This window comes from Bison bison, unplaced genomic scaffold, assembly GCF_000754665.1.
Source record: "Bison bison bison isolate TAMUID 2011002044 unplaced genomic scaffold, Bison_UMD1.0 scf7180017864475, whole genome shotgun sequence".
Classification (NCBI taxonomy): Eukaryota; Metazoa; Chordata; class Mammalia; order Artiodactyla; family Bovidae; genus Bison; species Bison bison.
Window position 1 is genome coordinate 1,134,015 of NW_011495036.1, and position 14,275 is coordinate 1,148,289.

The 14,275-nt window shown below is 53.1% G+C and overlaps 1 protein-coding gene across 6 annotated transcripts in view; it reads left to right on the top strand.

Moving 5' to 3' along the window:
• SH3BP4 (SH3-domain binding protein 4) overlaps window positions 1-14,275 on the top strand; it is a 74,624-nt gene that overhangs the window by 38,299 nt on the left and 22,050 nt on the right. Inside the window, exons 1-2 of one of the 6 annotated variants that reach the window (XM_010862038.1) lie at window positions 10,532-10,982; window positions 12,724-12,766. The exons of 2 other annotated variants lie outside the window; for them this stretch is intronic. The gene's annotated coding sequence lies outside the window, so the exon portion shown is untranslated. Of the gene's footprint in view, window positions 1-10,531; window positions 11,005-12,723; window positions 12,767-14,275 lie in introns of those variants that run through there. 3 more of the 6 variants (XM_010862039.1, XM_010862042.1, XM_010862041.1) reach the window with 3 other exon arrangements.

Genomic DNA, 14,275 nt, shown 5'->3' on the forward strand with positions numbered 1-14,275 from the left:
CACTGCCGAGGACTGGGCTCAGCACAGCAGAGCTTCCATCTCTCGTGGCTCCGGAGGTCTGAGACTCAGGCTGCGGTGGCGGCAGGGCTAGCTCCTTCTGAGGCCCAAGGGAGAAGCATCCTGGGCCCCTCTCCTGGGCTTCTGGATGGCCACCTCCTCCCTGTGTCTCCACGTCACCTTCCCTCTGTGCCCAGCTTCCCCGTTTTGTAAGGATGCTTGTCATATTGCATGGGGGCCCGCCCTCATCGCTTTATCTGAACTTGGTCATCTGCAAAGACCTTGTTTCCAGATAAGTTTGTGTTGGCAGGTAGCGGAGGTTGGGACTTCAGCATCGTCGGCAGGGGACACAGTTCAGTTCATAATATGAGGGTAGGAGAAAGGCGTGAACATGTGTGACTGCTCAGGACTGCTCTTCCCGGCCTGGTGGTTTTTAGGTTTTAGCTAAGAGATGCTTGCTCAGGTGCCTGACCTCAACCCCGTGGCTGGGCCTTAAATAGCTCAAGGTAATGGAAGTAAGGTGCAGTGATATTAAACCCTCACTACACACAACCCACGGTTGTAATAGCAATGGAGGTAGGATTTATGAAGTGATCAGTAATTTATAAAGAAAGTATATGTCCTCATTTAATAAAGCCTCTATAAACCAGTGGAGAAGGCAATGGCACCCCACTCCAGTACTCTTGCCTGGAAAATCCCATGGACGGAGGAGCCTGATAGGCTGCAGTCCATGGGGTCGCTAAGGATGCATTGAAGAAGGAAATGGCAACCCACTCCAGTGTTCTTGCCTGGAGAATCCCAGGGACCGGGGAGCCTGGTGGGCTGCCATCTATGGGGTCGCACAGAGTCCGACACGACTGAAGTGACTTAGCAGTAGCAGCAGCAGCTATAAACCAGCTGGGCTTCCTTGGGCTTCCCTGGTGGCTCAGATGGTAAAAAATCTGCCTGCAATGCGGGAAACCTGGGTTTGATCCCTGGGTCGGGAAGATCCCCTGTAGAAGAAAATGGCAACCCACTCCAGTGTTCTTACCTGGAGAACCCCATGGATGGAGGAGTCTGGTGGGCTACAGTCCATGGGGTGAGAAACAGCCAGACACGACTGAGCAACTGCACACACACACACACATATACACACTCACACACACACACTGTTCTGGCACTCGTTTTTAAATAAACAGACCCACCATATTTCTGGAGGAAAAGATAAAATAGTAAAAAGGTGTCAGTTCTCACCAGTGCCATGCCAGCAAAAACCAAAACCCAGTGGGGTTAATTTTTTTGAAGGAATGAAAAGGTGGGAAAGACATATTACTAAATTATTCTGCAGTTCATTTGGAAGAAAACAAAAATAGGTAAAAATAACTGATAGGAGGCTTTGAAATAGAACGAGTCGTGGAGGCTAGTCCTCCCAGATGGCCAACTGTGGTAGAACTCCCGGAGTTACATAAGGACTGGTGTTGTGATAAAAATAGGCAGACTCACGACACAGAATCAGGCAGATTCAAACCCTGGTATCTATACACACTTAAAAAGCACCAAGTGACATCACGGAGGGGACAGATTGTGCAGGGACTGATGAACGAGTAATTGCCTAGCTGTTTGCTAATTAATTTGGCGAAGTTCTTCTCTGAGCAGCCAAATAAATTCTTTGTACATTAATGTCAGTCCACACGCCATTTTTTTTTAAATAGGGGAAAATAGATGTGAATGTTTATCAAGTTTTTCAATGGAGGAGGCTTTTCTGTGCTTCAGTGTGAAATCACAAAGGAAAGATTGATGGGGTTAGATAATTGAGACTTCATTCAGCTAGCAAATGGATTCCTGTGTGCGAGCAACAGCAGGGGGGATATTTGTAACTGATAGGACATTTCCTGGAGAAGGAACTGGCGATGCACTCCAGTATTCTTGCCTGGGAAATCCCATGGACAGAGGAGCCTGCAGGGCTACTGTCCCTGGGGTCACAAAGATTCCTATGCAACTGGGCGACAACAAATGGAATTTTACAGTCTAATCAAGCAAAGGATGCATCATGATAGTCGTGAAGCAGCAAACAAGATGTAATCAACTTGAAAATTTTCTGACTGATGGTTTCGAAGGAATGGGGAGTTAAACTTGGTATTTCATTGCCCAGTTGTCAGATAAGCAAAGCTTTTCTTGAACTTCCGTCACAAGGGAGGGAAGGAATGTCTGCTGCTGTTGGGAGGGTGACTCTCTACAGCTTTCCAGGAAAAGCGTTTGGCAACGCTTCGTACTCTACTAGAAATTCATCTTAAGAAAACGATCCAAAGTTTGGAGATTAGGGATAAAGACGGTCACCACCCTGCCATGTATAGCCGCAGAAAGCGGGGAGCCTGCGGGCAACCGCAGGTCAGGGTGTTCCCTGCTTCACAGACCTGGAAACAAGCCTGGCGAGTCCTTTGTGCCCAGGGACACTGTGCAGCCCAAGCTCCTTTGTGCAGTATCTTTGGTGATGACTCTCCATGGGGAATGAGTGGTTCCAATGCCTGTGGGGACCCCCCCACCCTCCACCAGTCCCCAGACTCGGGCTGGGGGTCCAGTGCGGCTCAACTCTCTGCCTGGAGATGAGCTCAGGTCCCCCACGTCGAGGGCTCGGTCCCACAAGACGGCTGCCACCGCCCCACTGCAGAGGCCCATCACAAGTCCAGGTTGTCACGTGTGCTTCTGACCAGCTGGCTGCAGATTTCAGTTTCCCATGATCCCCTCCTTGGGTCTGATTAATTTGCTAGAGAGGCTCATGGAACTCAAACATTTTACTAACAGGGTAAATAGGATGTAATTCAGGAACATCCAGACAGAAGAGCTGCCTAAAGCAAGGTATGGAAAAGGCGGCAGGGCTTCCACTTCCTCTCCTAGCACCCCCTCTCCTCCCCACATCTCCATGTGGTCACCAGCACTGAAGCCTCCAGAACTCCAGCCTTGGGTTTTTACAGAGAGCTTATGGAGAAAAGGAAAGTGGTAGCTGCTCAGTCCTGTCCGACTCTTTGTGGCCCAGGGACTGTAGCCCACCAGAATCCTCTGTCCATGGGATTCTCCAGGCAAGAATACTGGAGTGGGCTGCCATTCCCCTCTCCAGGGGATCTTCCCGACTCAGGGATCAAACCTGCATCTCTTGCCTTGGCAGGCAGATTCCTTCCCACTGAGTCACCAGGGAAGCCCATATGTATATAAAATAAATCACATTATCACAAATCAGATAGCCTGTGTTTCCTAGTTAGTAGAATCATGAGGCCAGAAGGAATAGGAATTCATGGAGCTAGAATTGGGAAGGCTGGCTTTAGATCCACGGGGATTAATGGATGCATCATTCTAGATGCTCAGTCAAGTGTTTGAAAGTGTAGTCAGCTTGGCAGATGGCATACTGTTATACATACTTAGAAAACGGTCTTGCAAGGCTGGAAATGACCTGCTGGAATCATGGTGTTTGGGAAGGAGGATGGAAATTTATTTTGTAAAATGTGTGTGTATGTTTTAATTACAAAAAGTAGAAAATTTAGAGAAAAATAAAGAACTAAATGATCCATACGCTTGCCACATGGACATAATCACCGTCGGCGTTCAGTGTGAAATTGACTCTTCTTTTTCTAGCAAATACACATTTCTAAGAACACATTATTGTAATATTTGTGGGTTTCATTTTTCTCAAGAGTTCTGTTGTGTGGATTTTCCATTCTTTTGAGTATTAGAACATTAATTTTAACAGCTGCATAAACCCAGGCTGGAGTTAGAACACCCTCAGGCCACATGTTAAATAATTGTTCCCATACCTGCCAAAGGAGAAGGGGGTAGCAGAGGATGAGATGGTTGGATGGCACCACCGACTCCGGGAGTTGGTGATGGGCAGGAAGGCCTGGCGCGCTGCAGTCCACGGGGTCGCAGGGGCTCGGACACGCTGAGCGAGCGGCTGAACACAGCAGCACTCCTGTCTCACTCAAACAGTGCTGTGCGGAGGTCGCTGGGCCGGCAGCTTTGCTCTCCTCAGGACAGAGAGGCTGAGGGGCAGTGGAACGGGAGCAGGAATAAGAGTCCTGTCTTCTCTCCTTCCCTTAACAAATACTGATGAAGTGTCGAGATTGGTGCTTGGTTTATTGCCCAGGATATCTCAACTAGCCATGGACACGGTAGGTTTTCTGTAAAAAAATTCATTTATTCCTTGAGTTTCATCTGTTGCTTACTATGCCAGATGCTGGGTCTTTGATAAACGGGTGGATGAAACTGACACAGTTCCCTTTGATGCTGGGGAGGGCCTGGCTGAGGGGCAGCAGTAAGCTCCTTGTCCTCAGGAGTCCGTCCTCGAGCAGCGCTCTCTTCCCAGGCTCAGGGGCAGGCTCTGTGGGGTTAGTGCCGGCCACGCACTGTATTTGCTGGTTGTTTTCAGTGATGCCTCCTGGTGGGTGTGGCTCTGTTCTCTGCCTACGCATCACCGTCCTCCCACCCCCATCCCTTTGGTTTCTGCAGTCCTCCCGTCTTCACTTGAACTTGAACCTCAGATGTGGCACGTGTCTGTCATTAATGAGAATCATCCATAAATTCAGGAGTAGCATGAAGCCTTAGATGATGCCTTCCCAGGCAAGCAAGCTTGTCTGAATTTGGTATTTTCATGAGTCTCAGAAATGAACCCCAGGGAAAACCTCTTTCAATCAAAACCAAACAAGCCTCAGTTTCCTTATCTGTAAAATGAGTACCACCAGCTACTCTTCTGTCTCCCAAAGTGGTAGCTAAGATGAACTTTTAAAAAATGTTTTAAGTTAATATATACTAGAAAAGATTTATCAGTCTAAGGAAGAGTTTGTTTTTTTTTTAAGGAAAAAAAAACTAGAAACTTCCTTTTTAAAGCTATAGAAAGCTGCCTTTAAAATAACTTTTTTGAATGAGCTTACGTTGTTAGAAAGTAGGTTGGTTTAAAGAGAAGTGTTAAATAATTTGATTTTTTTTTTTTTAAAGGAAAACAGTAAATCAGAGACTAATGCTTGGAAACCACAAGTCCTCCCAGTGCTGATGTTTTGCGGTTTGATTGACTGTGTCAGATGAGAGTCAAGAATCTGAGTCTCCCTCCTTCCAGCCCATCAAGTGAATGGGCCTCTCTTCTCATCTCTGTTATAACATCTTCAGAGATAATCATGCCTTTTCTTTCTTGTCACTGGCTGGGGACCAGAGTGGGGAAGTTTTTTTTAGTGTGGGCTGATCACAAGATTTTATTTCCCAGCCTGTCTGCCGCAGCTCTTCCCGTGTGACTCGGTGGGGGCAACCCCACCCCACCAGACTGGCTAAACCCCATGCCTGGGGAGCACTCGACATGCACAGGTCGGGCCATCTTTGAACTCCCTGCTGTCATCAGCAGTGGGGTGATGGCGCAGGAGGGCGGGCAGGTAGAGGGTGTCCGTGTGGCACACACAGTGTGCTGGGCAATCCAAGGCATGTAGGCTTCTCGTCCCGTGCAGGCTCAGAAGGCGTGGGGCAGACCTCAGCCCTCCCCTCCCCTCGGTGTCAGTTTCATGCACGTTGTCGCGCCAGCTAAGTGAGGATCAGTCAAGGGAAGAGACTGCATCTCCATCTGCTTGTGTCTTTGCTGGTCCCCCGATGCACCGTGATGCTGAACGAATGTTTGAATGAAGCATTTGTTTGTTCAGCAGATGGACCAAACCCCAGCTGGGGCCAGGCCCATGTGCTTGGTGCTGGACGATTACAGAGGAGCCAGGTACTCAGTTGGCTTCTGAGGACATGTGGGTAGCTGTCTGGAAACTATGAAATCGTGTGCAGGATTACAGCTCTGATGCCCAGAGTGAAAGCAGTAAGTGCCCAGACAAGATGATGGATTTATCCAATTTATCTGAGCCCAAGAGAGCTCAGAGAAAAGGTGGAATTCTGTCTTCAAAAGCACCGTATGACGAGGGTCCTCTCAGATGGGTAGGTTTTAACAGAGCAGAAATTGGGAGCCCTCTTGGGTCTTTTAAGTCCATGGGGTGGAAAGAGAGATGGAAGCTTGAGATTTCAAGGTGGTCAAGGGACGTTTAGAGCCAAGTGGGAGAATCGGTCACTGCTTGGTGAGCTCAGGGCAGACAAAGGCAAGTGTGATACGGACATGGAGGGTGGCTTAGTGTATAGAGGGTCTGGAAAGACAAGCCAGGTGTCGATTGTCTTCTACAGACTGTAGGAGCCCCTGAAGGGATTGAGATTGTTGTTTTGACTCAAGGAAATGGTGGGATTGGTCCAGCCCGCCCCAAGGAAAAATTCCACAGCTGGGCATCCTGGAGGCTGGAGGCAGGAGGCCACGGAGTGAGAAGCTCAGGCCACGCAGAGGCAGTGGAGGGCTCTTGGCCCCACCCTGACCATCGCCCACGACCCCGCAATTCTCCAGACTCAGATTTTATTTTGTCACTGGCCAATGAAAACACTGGGGCTTCCCCCATAGCTCAGTGGTAAAGAATCCGCCTGCCAATGCAGGAGGCACAGGCTTGATCCCTGGGCCAGGAGGATCCCCTGGAGGAGGAAATGGCAACCCACTCCAGTATTCTTGCTTGGAAAATCCCAGGGACGGAGGAGCCTGGTGGGCTACAGTCCCTGGGGTCACAAAGAGTCGGACACGACTGAGCACTAGGTGAAACGCTGGGTCCTTAGGCTGGGTCCTTCCAGCCATCACACTTGGCACCATAAAAGCAGCAGTTGAGAAGTGGTGCCCACAATGGCAGGGTCCCTCCTGTGCACCACGTAGAGACCATGGGGGGTTGAACTTGATCACCAGCTTTGGGTGAACAGAGTTAGGCCTTGAACATGGACACATTGCCAGCCCTGTGTACACAGAGCCTGTTCCAAGAAGCAGGTGCAGCTCTCATCAGCTGTTCACCCAGGAGATGTGGTCCCCTGCTCAGGAGGTGCCCAGGGGCCAGAACGATGATTCTGCCCACGAACCTCATTACTCCGCACAGAAAGCCGGCTGTGGGGTGCTCTGATACCTCCCAATACTTATCTTCTATGTTAAGGTCCTCGTTGAACCAAAGCAAAATACATCGCAGACAGACACTGGAAAAAGCAGCTGGGTTCCCCATGGTCCCGATTCTCTGATGGGACCATGGGCTTTACCCCGAAAGGAGGCGGCCCTTCTCCAGGCCACACCAGAGGGCAGCATCATGGTCCTTCATCTCTGCTCCAGGTGGACCCAGGACACAGAAAGGTTCTGAAGGTGGCGGGAAGGCTCAGATTTCCCTGTGCAGGACGGAGCTCTCCTAACTGGAGCCCATGCGTTCCCAGCCAAGAGAGCAGAACCTGGAAAGGGGCACGAGTCACGCGCTGCCTTTTCACTTGGGCCAGTTGCCCAGACCGGTCAAGGTCAGGGTCAGGAGGTCAGGAGGCAGAGGAAGATAGGGTGCTGTTTAGGCTGGGGGATGCGTCTCCCTCTCTGGCTGTTGGCGTTGGAGGGAAGAGGGTATTGAGGTTGTTGTAGACGTTTCCAGGCATGCAGACGGGCTCACACTCGCCTGCTGGGTCACTCCCAGCCCGCCTTCCTCAGGGCTCCTCCTCGATCCCGGGGAGGTGTCCGTAAAGCCAGGTTCCTCCCCGCAGCCTTGGCCGGGCGTGTGGGCCTCTCTGAGGCAGCGTCGCAGAGGCTCAGGAGCCCCGGGCTTTGGGTTTCTTCTGGCTGCTCACTGGAAGTGAAGTGGATCTCCTGGGGGAGGGAGGGAGCATAGCTCTGGTTGACTTTAGTCCTCGGGATCATGCTCTTTCTTGGGCAGAGAGTCGGGGGGTGGGGGGGCGGTGGCAGACAGGATGAAGTGTGTGTCCACAGAGCCTGCTGACCGAGGCGCCCCGGAGCCGGTTGAAACTCGTGCTTTCTCTTTCAGCCGGAGGAAATCTGATGAAATCCACATGATACTCCTACTCCAGAAATTAAAATCCGACGTGGAGAGTGAGTCATCTTAAAAACCAGGCACGACTGGAATCCACCCAGGGGAGGCTGAGGGCCGTCTCGGCGCCCGGGGCCTCCCGCAGCAGCGGTCCAGGCCCGGTGCCTGCCTCCTGTGCTATCCTGGGGCGGGTCACCTGGAGGGCCCGGGCTTGGCTGGTGCACACACTGGGGTCCTGGCTGTAGGGTGTCTCCACCCCACAGATGCTTCTGTCCTTTTTCCTGCTTGGTTTTTGTTGCGTTTCTGTATAATTTTATTTTATTGATTTATTTTTTGGCTGTGCTGGGTCTTTGTTGCTGCATGGGCTTTTCTCTGGTTGCAGTGCCCAGATTTCTCACTGTGGCTTTTCTTGTTGCAGAGCACAGGCTCTAGGCCTTGGGGACTTCAGTAGACAAGGCACGTGGGCTCAGCAGTTGCAGTTCCCGGGCTCTAGAGCCCAGGCTCTGTCGTTCTGGCCTTAGTTGCTCCACTGCTTAGGGGATCTTTCTTGATCAGGAATTAAACCTGTGTCTCCTGCATTGGCAGGCGAAGTCTTTACCATGGAGCCACCAGGGAAGCCCAGTTTGTTTTGCTTTTAAATTGTTCGTCGAGCAGAATGTTGGCACATAGGCCCCCACAGTAGTATTCTGGGATTCCAGGATCTTGGGAGTGACGAGTCCCCAGGGGTAGCTGAGCAGCTGTGTGTGGGTTCCTGACTGTGCCACCAGCATCTGTAAATAATTGTGTCCTTGTACGAAGGTGTTGGCCATCCAGAGGCCAGCCCCCTAGTTAACCAGGGAGGGAGCTGGCAGCGGGCTCCTTTCTCTCTGAATGAATTGGCCTGTATACTAAAGAAAAGAAAACTTCATTAATTGTGAGTCAGACATTAGTAAATTTTAATGCTCCCTCCTGACTCTGAGACCTGACTTCTGCCATGTGGGGGTGATCCCTGGGTCAGGAAGATCCCATGGAGAAGGGAATGGCAACCCACTCCAGTATTCTTGCCTGGAGAATCCCATGGACAGAGGAGCCTGGTGGGCTACAGTCCCTGGGGTCACAAAGAGTCGGACACAGAGCGACTTTGACTTTGACATACATGCCGGGAGACACGTAACCCTTGTTGGGTTTGGGGCTTTTACAGGGTACTAGCCCAGGTTGTGTGCTTACTTGCTCAGTTCTTTCCGACTCGTTGCGACCCCGTGGATCATAGCCCGAAAGGCTCCTCCGTCCATGGAATCCTCCAGGCAAGAGTACTGGAGTGGGTTGCCATTTCCCCCTCCAGGGGATCTTCACGACCCAGGGATCAAACCTGCTTCTCCTGCATTGGCAGGCAGGTTCTTTACCTGCCAGAGAGCTCCAACGCTGTATTCTTTATTTAAATAGAATTCATTCACCCATTTATATTTGAGAGCTTGCTCTGTACTGGCTTATCACAACCCAAGAGGCCTCAGAGAGCTTACATTCTCTTAGAGAAATCAGGCTGGAAACGGAAGAGCATGGGCTTTATCTGGTGTTGATAAGGAAAGTAGAGTGGGGTGTCACAGACCCCTGACTGCAGTGAGGGGTCCAGCCTGGCAAATACTTGGCAGGGGCTTCCCAGGATGCGGGAACAGCATGTGCACAGGCCCTGGGGTGGGAGGGAGAGAACAGGAAAAGGACCAGAAAGCCAGCAGGGCCCACGAGGGCATTGCGAGCATGAAGGAAGGCCTGAGAAGCTTTGGAGGGTTTTGAGCAGAGGCCCAACTGACTGTTTTGAAGGAACTCCTGACTGCTGATGGCGGGGTGGATTACGGGAGGGCAGAGCTGGACGTGTTAGACCTGATGGAAAGGAGCCAACCACTGTATTGAGTTGAAGGGGGATGGTGGCCAGTGGTGCTGAGGGGAGCTCAGCCAGAGCTGCCGGGGGTGGGGTGGGGTGTGGGCACACACGCACACACGCCGTGCACACCCACCATGGAGAGCCGGAGGAGGGACAGGGGGCTTTGGGCCTGGTCGAGTGAGCCCTTCGCCTGTTGACTAAAGGTAGCAACTTTGGGGAGGAGGTTTGGGGCAAACCCGGAGTTGGGTTTGGACTGGGAGGTACAGGATGCCCGCTAGCCCTGAGGGGAGCCCCCGGTGACCACGTCTGGAGTTTTGGTCATTTGTCAACCGAGCGGGAACTCTGCCATGTCCAGCTGTGCTGTGAGACCACCTGGGCATTTGTATTTAGCGCTCCTTAGAGGTTTTCTCTTTCAAAGAGACACATACACACATATATTCATAACTTCATTCCTGACACATCCCTCCTGGAGAGGCGAATGATGGAGGTTTCCTAATTTTATAAAATGTTTCATTTGGGACATTTTCAAACACATGCATAAATAAGATAATAGTAGAAGGAATATATAAGGAAAGTAATAATGATAAAAAATAATAAAATAGAGAAATGGTGAAAAAAAAAAGTAGAGAAAGCATAATGTATAGTAATATATAGTAATAGTATGAAAAGTGAAAATCGCTCAGTCATGTCCAACTCTTTGTGACCCCATGGACTATATAGTCCATGAAATTCTCCAGGCCAGAATATTGAAGTGGGCAGCCATTCCCTTCTCCAGGGGATCTTCCCGACCCAGGGATTAAACCCAGGTCTCCCACATTGCAGGCGGATTCTTTACCAGCTGAGCCACCAGGGATGTCCTAGGAATAGTATAACAGATGGTAAAATACAGTGTTGATGAACCTTGGTGAACTCACTGCCAAGCAGATCAGAGCATCAGGTCATTTACCCCCACATTATTATTATTATTATTTGAATAAAGCAAGGACTAATTCACGGGGCGTGGCTCTTGACCTTGGGCCTCTTGAATCGGAGGCTCCTCCAGGAGAGAGGCGCAGAACTCCTCTGCTGGTTGCAGGGCTGAGGCCAGCCCCTGAGTCATCTGGAGCTCGCAGGGCCGTGGGGAGGAGGGTGGAGCCCTAGGAGGGTGGGGAGAGAGAAGACAGTTTCCCGGAGACACAGGGGAGGGCAGCGAGCGGGCTCCAGGGGCAGAAGGTGCAATGGACACGCAGGGTGGGCGGACGAGTGGTCCCGGTTCACGCGGGGTGGAGGTGAGTCAACCCGGATGCCCAGGTGAGCCCAGGGGAGCTGCACGACGGTGGGGCTCTGAGTACCAGGGCGGGGAGTCCACCTTTGATGGTTTAAAAGCAGCAAACCACACCCAGCGGGGTGCGGGTGGGGCGGTTTGAGCTGGAGGGACCTTTGAGAAAATTAAGGGCATGGGCTTCCCTGGTGGCTCAGAGGGTCAAGAATCCCCTCATAATGCAGGAGAGCTGGGTCCAGTTCCTGGATCGGGAAGATCCTCTGGAGAAAGGGCATGGCAACCCACTCCAGTATTCTTGCCTGGAGAATCCCACTGACAGAGGAGCCTGGCAGGCTACAGTCCGTGGGGTCGCAAAGAGTGGGACACGACCGAGCTCATTTCCATTTCATTTCATTTTCATGGATTGGACCAGGGCGGGAATCGGGGGTCTGACAGCCAGGAGCAATAAAGTGAGCTCTAGTGTCAGCCAGCCGGGAAGCAGGGAGCGGTTTTGCAGCCGCACCTCCTGGAGCCCTCCCGGCTGGGCGGGGCAGTGGGGTCCCTCCAGGCATCTCTGGAGGAGGAGTTACAGAGCCTCACCGTGAACCCTCACCCTGGCGGTGTCAGGTCGGGAGGTGCCGGAGGAGCACACCCAACAGGCGTGGCCCGGCCTGGCTCTTTCTCTGCTGTGAAGTAACATCCCCGAGGGGAAGGCTAGTGTCTGGGGTGGATGTCAGGCCTGCCCTGAGGAAAGTAGCCGTTCCAGGCTTTCCACGGGGCATTGAGCAGCACGGACCAAAGGGCCCCGGTCCCAGGGAAGGGTGTGAATGACCGCGTTCATGCTCCTGTGAACGAGGCTCCCGGTCGTTGGGGAATCAGACCTCAGTCCTCAGCTCCGGCTGGTAAGTGGCGGCGATGTCAGGACCACAGTTGGTGGCTTCCAGGTTCCTTGCACGGCAGCCTCAGAGAGGGGTGTCTGTGCTTTACAAGGACCACAGATCTCTTACTGTAACTGCCAGCACACTTTCTGCCTGCACTGGCTCAGGGTCATGGTTGTATCTGCCATCGATAACACAACAGAAACGGGAATCAGTCTCCCCAGCTCCCAGCGGTGTTCTGTGGTTTGTTCTCCTGCCCACCCTGAGGCCCTGGTTCCCCATCAACTGCCTTCTTGGCAGCGGCAGGGGCGGCGGGAATCCGATCGCTCTTAAATCTCTGCTTTTCTTGGCTGCTCCCACGAAGCCGTCTGTGTCCTATCTTGGGCCTCAGCTGACTTTTTGGCCACCAGTCTCCCAGCCCTGCGTAAAAGCCCATCCAGACTTCATCCAGCTCCTCTGTCGAGGACATGGGCGTCTGTACAGAGTTCTGAGTGGGTGGGGCTTGCCTGATATCCCCTCTCCGTTGCCAATTCCACTTGCGTCTGTCCCTGGCTTCTCCTAAACTGTGTCAGTAGTCCTGAAAGACAAAACAGCATTGGTGCTTCCAGCGGTGTCATCAGCAGCCAAAGTCATCTTTCTGAATCAGAAAGCTTCGGTGGCTCTCCCGTGGCATCCAGGGCCGAGACTGGCCCCTGCCCCGCCTCTCCTGCGGTGCTCAACCACCGTGCCCCCCAGACTCACAGGCCCTGCTCTGCCTGGGCCCCTTTCCCTGCTCTGGGCTGCCGGCCCGCCTCTGGGGACCCTCACCGGTCCCGCAGGCCCTGGGGTCCTCGGGGGCAGTAAGGCCTCATGACTGAGCCCATCCTCACTTTTATTTATTCCCTCCGCTAGATGCTTCCCCAGATGTGAGCGGCAGCTCAGTGATACTTCAAAAGTGAGTAAAGGGGAGGCAGGGAGTGGGGGCAGCTCCTCTTGCATCTTGATCTCTCAAAGCTTGGTCAGGGTGAACTGCCCTGGGGAGCCCCAGGGATCCTGTTTCCGTGAGCACACTGCTGCTGGGGTTCCTGAGTCCTGACCGGGAGCCTGTGGGTCAGGGGGCAGTTGGACTGGGGGGTGTGGGGCAGGAAGTGCGTCCGACTATGAGCGTGACTCCGAGCACCGTCCCTGTGCTGGTGAGTCCTGGGAGCAACCTGGCCTGGAGGGGAGGGCTGGCAGGTTCCACAGCTGATGGCATCTCCTGGCTTTAACCAACCCCCACCTCCTTTCCCTGTTGCTGCCTCCCCAAGAGGCCGGGAATCCCAGGTAGAAATTGTCCTTAGTTTGAAAAAAGCCCACCTGTCAAATGCAGGTTATGGGCGCAGAACCATCACAGAGTTCTTCCTGCACCGATCTGCCCGCCCACAAATCCCATTTCATCCTCTGCGTTGATTCCCTCCAGGAAATGAGGCTTCGACTTTTGGATCCGAAATGTTTTCACATCCTCTCTTCTCAGGGCCCTAGGCTGCCTGGTCGGGCCAGAGCCTCTGGCCTGGTCACCAGTCATCTGGTCCGGCTCCGATGGCCTCTGTACAGTCATGTGGCCGCCGTGGCTGATGGGGAAGTGGGGCTGTGTCCCCACCTGGAGGGTGGGCTCTGGGTTGGGGGCAGGGAATCCCGGGACTGGCTTTAGGCCCTCCTGCTTCCAGTCCAGGTCCCTGCCACTGTCCTCTCTCCTGGAGGCCCAGCTCAGTTCTCTGCAGAGAGGAACCCGGGCGTGGGGCAGGGGGGTCTGAGCACCTGGTCAGTCACAACCTCACAGGGAAGGAATGGAAGTCATGTGGGAGCCACTCGATCGGGGAAACCATCCAGGTGCTTCACCCCATCATCCTTCAAATATCTGGCATGCCTGTGAGTGCTTGTGTGTGTGTGTGTGTGTGTGTGTGTGTGTGATGGGGCAACTCCAGATGGGCTGCAGGACTCCAGGATGGGAGACGGGTGGGAGGGACCACAGTCTGGGCTCAGGTTGGGCCTGCTTTTAGGGAAAGTGTCCTCCAAGGGAGCCTGCCACTCCTGACCTGCCCCTTGTGCACATGCGTGCCCCACCCCCAGATCTTGGGTTAAGGGCCCCATTCCTGGCTGTCTTCCCACTGTGTCCTCACCTCACCTGGCAAGCAGCAGAGAGGCAAGCTCTCTGGGGTCTCCTCCTGTAAGGGCACTGATGCCACCCGCTTCATCTAACCTCACCCCACCCCTTCCTCATCTCCAGATATCCCTGCAGGGTGTCAGAGCTCTGACAAAGGAGATGCATTCGGCCCACAGCCAGCCTTCTCCCCAGGGTGCTCAGGTGCAGGAATGTGGCATCCTTTGAGACAGACGGCCCAAACTCTGCCCTTGAGCCACTGCCTGCGGGTCACTCAGAGCCAGGACTGGGGCTGCTGATGGGGGCTATGGAGGCCGAGGCGGC